This window comes from Grus americana, chromosome 17 (genome assembly GCF_028858705.1).
Source record: "Grus americana isolate bGruAme1 chromosome 17, bGruAme1.mat, whole genome shotgun sequence".
Taxonomy (NCBI): Eukaryota; Metazoa; Chordata; class Aves; order Gruiformes; family Gruidae; genus Grus; species Grus americana.
Window position 1 is genome coordinate 14558107 of NC_072868.1, and position 6000 is coordinate 14564106.

Below are 6000 nucleotides of genomic sequence, written 5' to 3' on the forward strand. Positions count from 1 at the left end.
ATACAGTTTTGACTTAACAGGCACTGGGAGAGGATAATCCTGTTTATTCGGTCATCCAAAACACTGATGATCTGAGATAATCAGTGGGCTGAGAGCAGGGGAGGAGGAGAGATGTGTGAGGTTCTCTTTGCCCGGGTGGTTCATCTGGTCAGATGCTTAGCACTGGGGAATGGCTTGATCTCATTACTGCAGCCCCAAGAGAGCATGGGAGAGCACCGAAATCCTCCTCACAACACAAGCCACAGGGAAGCCAACCTGACAAAATAATAATGTTTGACAGAGTCTGATCCAGATCTTGTGCTCAACAATTCTAAACTGCTCTTTTTGTGACTGATTTAATATACAAAGACTCGGACAAGTGTCCGAGTGGCCACATCAGGTACCTCGTACAAAATGCTTTGGCTACCAGGGGCGGTGACTGCGAGGTAAACAGATCATCTCCCCACACTCACTCACATTTGGAAAGTTAAATAAAGCCAGTATCTTGTACTTGGATCCAAATTTGCCAAAAGTACAAGTAATGCCATATTTGCTAGATATGAGACACTGCTTTTTCATAGGATGTTGAATATTTGTACGTGCCTCCTCGATCGCTGTGAATGTAGGAGCACACTCTGCAAATCTCTTTCCCAAAGCTGCAGTCTGTAAGACGCTTTCCCTAGCGATGTAGAGATATGCCTTGAAGCCGGGGTGTGCAGAATCTCCTGAGGGCGCATTAGTCCACTTTCAAAGGATTTTCTTTTTCTGTTCTTGTGATCATTAAAGCTTTCACACTTCATTTTATATCCTAATCACTTGCCCATTAATTTTTTGGCTTGGGTTTCTGTGAAAGGCCCTATCTTGGCTTCCATGTTATCTCAGTCAATGCGCGTGTTTAGCAGTCAATACTTTCCTATCGTAGATATTTTTGTATTTGTAACATTAACTTTTACAGCTGACATGAGCCATGGATTAACTTCAAATTGTGATGTTGACTTGTAAGCCTTATTTTATGATCTCTGAGCTGTCATAGTCCAGATGACAGGTTTATAGTTTGGGAAGCCAGTAGCAATGGCTGAGCGATTGCTCGCTAGTCTAACGAATGCACTGTAGCTAGGTGCAACTCCTCACCATGGTGACACTTGCAAATATTGAACACACATAAAGTGATTCATGGGACCCAGTATAATGCTTACTTTAATTAATATTTTACAAGATACTAGTTCTATTTAACTTTCCAAATGTGAGTGGATATGGAGAGATGATCCAAAGGACAGAATGTTGCTATGTAAAATTTATAGGCACTCATGCTTGTGTGCTTGTTTTTAAAATAAAATTTAAAAAAAATATTGTTTTCTTCTCTCTCTGCTGGCAGGTATTCAGGGCCCTGCAAGTGGCTCCCATGGCTTTTTTTGTGTGTGTGTGTGTGTGCGTGCTGAATGATGAGCTCTGAAAAGCGGTGCTCTTTCTCTCCTGCCTTTCTCTCACCCTTTGCAATCGAATGCAGTCAATATTGCAGGGCTGTGCTCGTCCTACAAGTGCTTTAGGATGCCTTGTGCAGAGAGCACCGTGCTGCGGCACAGCCCCGGTGGGAGATGCACGGCATCACTCGCTATCTGCTGTAGGCAAGCGCTGACGTACCCCAACCATCAGACCCTTCAGACTCAAGATTTAGGCGTTTCCCTCTGAAGAAATGGCATGTCTGGGGCAAGTAACACCAGATTCTTTACTAGAGTTGGCAGGAAATAAAGGAGTATGGTGGTTGCAGACCTTTGGGGCTCTTCTAAAGAAACAGCAGGGGTTAACCCAGATTAACAAGCCTTCTGGCACTGGCTATAAGTGGTTTTGTAAATACCTGAAAAATCTCATAGGGTTTGCAAACTGGAAACGACTGATGTTATTCAATGGGTCGAAGTGGTTTTGCTAGGTGCTAGTACTTCTTGTGTCAGCCCCCAGAGAGCAGTAAAGCAGCACAGGCTTTGGTTTCGCTGCAGGGACAGAGCGGTTTCCCCTCTGCTCAGCATCTGCAGGTTGTGTACCCTGCCTGGCTGCAGCTCAGCCCCATCTTTGGGAGACTCTGGGCAGCCCATCTTTCCAGAGAGGACACTGGAGGTGGCTGTCCCTGATGTGCCTTCCACCCAGCAGGGCCACGCAGCCAGCATGTGGTGAGGACCGAGTGCCCAGTGATGCCCGTTCATCGGCTGAGCGATGCCAAGCTTCCCTCCGCCGTGCCTACCCAAAGCTGCTGTTGACGCAGAAAGCTGCTTTTCTGGCACCAGAATCAGCCTCTGGCTGGAGATGAGCTAGCTGAAGCTGACGCTGGGTAGGTGATGCTGGAGACATTGATCTGTGAATGCTATGCTTCTGGGAGATCCTTTCTAATGCTCCAGTGCTTTCTTCTTCCCAAACACTATGCGAAATCCAAACAGCTACGCCAGCAAAATGTTCCCATAGGAAATTAGCCACAAGATTGTACTTTGGTTTATTCCAGATTTCCATGCTCTTTAATGGGAATTCATTGCACCTAAGAATCAATCCACAGACCAGGAAAAAAGTTTCATCTATCAGAGGATGCACCAGCCCACCTATCTAGATGGTGGTCACATCATCCTTAGAAGTGATCGTATGCAGGTGCTTTCCCTTTGGTTATCACCTAACAACCTGAGATATCACTTCACATTCATAGGCATGACTTCCTATAGCAATGACACGATGACCAACAAGGAGGAGGCTTGTGAGTGCATAGCTTCACAGTGTGGAAACCCCTGAAGAAAAACTGTTTCTCAATGCTTAGGTTTATATATAAATTTCCCTTCTACAACTAAGATTTCCTTTTTTAATTTTTCCAGCCATAACTATAAACAAACCTTATCAGATCTTTTAAACTCAGAATTCTTCTGCAAGAAAGGGAAAAAAAATGGCCCATCGGTTATTCCTGTTCGTCACATGACTCAAATAAGTGCTCATTAGTTCCCAACCATTTTTTATAAAATTGAGAGCAGTGGAGACATTGACAGCACTTTTATTTGTCTGCATTGAATCCTGCAGAGGTGGCAGAGAAAAAAATCCTGTATTAATAAAATAATAAATTCCTCTTCACGTTAACATAAAATACTTTTACAATGATGAAAAGATTTGGGTTCACTCCAGTGTGGTTTTCCCTGCGTGGTTGGGTTTTGCATTTCTTTCAGCTTGCTCTTTGTAATCCATTTCCAGTTGAGGTTTTTCTTTCCAAGTCTGACATACAGCATGATGTTACAAATTCTGGCCTGTGACAGCTTGAGAACTATGTTTATTTGTTTAGACAAAAATCTCTTTCCTTCCAAGTCTATTTTAAATGCTATGGAAACATTCTCTTAGTCCTGAGGTTTTGTTTATCATTGCTAGTTATTAAAAACCTATGCTCAAGGCCAGCAGTGACCCAACCATCCTTGGCAGGAGGCATCTTCCACAGTCCAGGGATGGCTTCAGGAAGTCATGCGGGGATGATGGAGAGGAGAGAGAGGAAGATCGAGGGATAAGAACTTTTCCTAGATGATTTGAAAAGTTTCTTCTTCTTTGAAATGCCTACAACCAGGAGTAACCACAAGGCAGGAGCTGAAGGTTGAAACTGCAACACTCAAGCTTGGTCCAGCCCAACGTCAGGGGACAACCTCTGAAGAGCTTTGTTTCTTCCCCTGTCCCTGCAGCTGGGAACATGCCATGATTTAAAGCCACTGTAGCATTAACTGCCACATTAAACAAAGCAGAAAGGCGAGTGGCTGACCTCATCTGCTAGAACAAGTGTTTAATGCTGGCCAAGGTTCAAATCAATCAAAAGGTCGAACTTGTTTAAGGCAGTGAGTGATAAGAGAGGGGATGGCTGAGGAAGCTCATTCCCAGCTGCTGGAATAGACCCAGCCTGGCTGCAGGAAAATCTCCAGAGAGCACAAACCCTGGAAACCAGTGACAGCTCAGGAGCTGAGAGCCGAGCCTCCCCTTGCTGGAGTCAGTGCCTGGAGGGAATTCCCACCAAATTCAATAAACGAAAACTGGACCCTGGTGAATAGGACTTCAGGTGATTCTCCTGGCAAGGCTTGGTCAGGAGTCAAGTCATGGTTTCTTTAATTCAGTGAGGTTTTCAGCCAGGTGGTGGAATGGACTGCTAGAGGAAAACGTGATTTTCTAGCTGAAGGATTTGTCCCTGTGAAGAAGGAAAGACCGAGGTTGCATTTGTAATTAAGCGTGCTCACAGCATAGCAGCTCTCTGAAATGGCAGATCTCTGGTGGCATCTCCATCAGCATGGGCGTGGTGGTTAAAGAGAGAGACAAGCAAAACTGCTGGTCATTAGGAGAAACTGAATCTGCCTGAAAAGAGAGGAGAATTTATCCCCTTTGGGGAGGATGGGAGAGGAAACTCAGACCTTGCTCAGTTGAGATGGGAACAGACCTCTTTCCCACACTATCAAAGGCAGAGCTTTTCCTTCCCAGTGTTTTCTGCTGTGCAGGGGAGAACATGGGCTCTGTGCAAAATTTACCTTCTGGTTCTGTGTGGGGCTGCTCAGCACCTCCAGCAGCTCTGTGGAAAAGTCTTTCCACACAGTTTGTACCGGCTGCTTTTCTGAGGATCTAATGGCTTTATTTAAAACAAAACCAAAAAAACCCAAACAAACAAACAAGCAAAAGATAAAAGGGAGTGAGGACTTCTTAGAGTATGTTCCTGCCATTTGAATTATGATGGGGAACATTACTGGGGAGCTAGAAAGCCCATTAGCCTCCATGGCTCATGGCCATGCTCTCATAAGCTTGCAAGGGATTGATTTTTTTATATATATGCTTTTTGGGTTTTTTTGGTTTTTTTGTCATCAAAGAAAGCATTCTCCAAGGGCCAACTACTGAAAAAAATCCCTGGCCTTTTTGGCAGAATTCTCTGTTACTTACACAGCCAGGATTTTCTGCGCTTCAGCTCTTGTGATGTTCTCAACGCATCCAGAGACAAATGAAGATCTTTTGACTTAGGGCTGAATCCGACCCTGTTTCTGGTATGGAAAAGACGTAAATAATTCTATGGGCGGAGGAAGAAAGGTGATACTGGGCATGAGGAAAGGTGGCCCAGCTGGCCTGACGTTAAGAGGAAGGATGGGTTGAGGACCAAGCCACAGACCTGCTGCATCACGGGACCACCACTGCTTGTTCCATCCGCTGGGAAGTGGGGGAAGGACCGCCAGGTCTGGATTTGGAGGGAGGCTACAGCAGCTTGGGGCTGCGCTGGTGGATGAACGGCAGCTCATTTGTGTGATCACGCATTACTCTTATCTAGTCGAAAGTGAACGATAACTGAAAGCAGCATGGCTGTGTCTGGCTCAGTTCTGCAGAAGCACTAACACGGTGCAGGCAACAGGCACGTTGTGATATTCTGGGCCTTTTTCTGTTGACCGTGGTCTTCTCAGCAGGGAGCAATACCCTGCCCCCAGGTTTGCCAAGCCGGTGGCCACTGCGCAGTGACTGCACCCCAAAAGCATTGGCATGGCGGTGAGAAATACGGAGTGACCCTTGGGAAGGCAGGAGGCATCACGGACCTGGGACCCAGGTGAAGATGAGGTGAAAGTTCCCTGCAGTGCAGCTCCAGGCTGCTCAGCCCAGGGGGGGTCGTGCACATCCCGTTCCTCAAGCCTCAGGGGTCAGGTCTGCTCGGCTTCTTACTCACCCTCAACTTCACCGTCGGCAAAACCAGTACCAGCAGCAACACTGCAACAGAATGTGTTTTTCTCTGAGCTCTGATTCATGAAACCAGATGTGCCTGTGCTTTTTTCAAGCTCATTTGAATGTATGCAATGGACTTCTAGCTTTTCAAAATCATCAGTTACCAGATGTCTTTTAAATTGTCTACCTTGCAAAATCATCAGTTACCAGATGTCTTTCAACTTGTAAACCTCTGTAGCCAGAGGTTAAAACTGTGTCAAAACAGTCACTGATATGTATTTATATTACACTTAAAATACACTATGATTTCCTCCAGCTCTTTCCCCTGAAAAGTTCTCT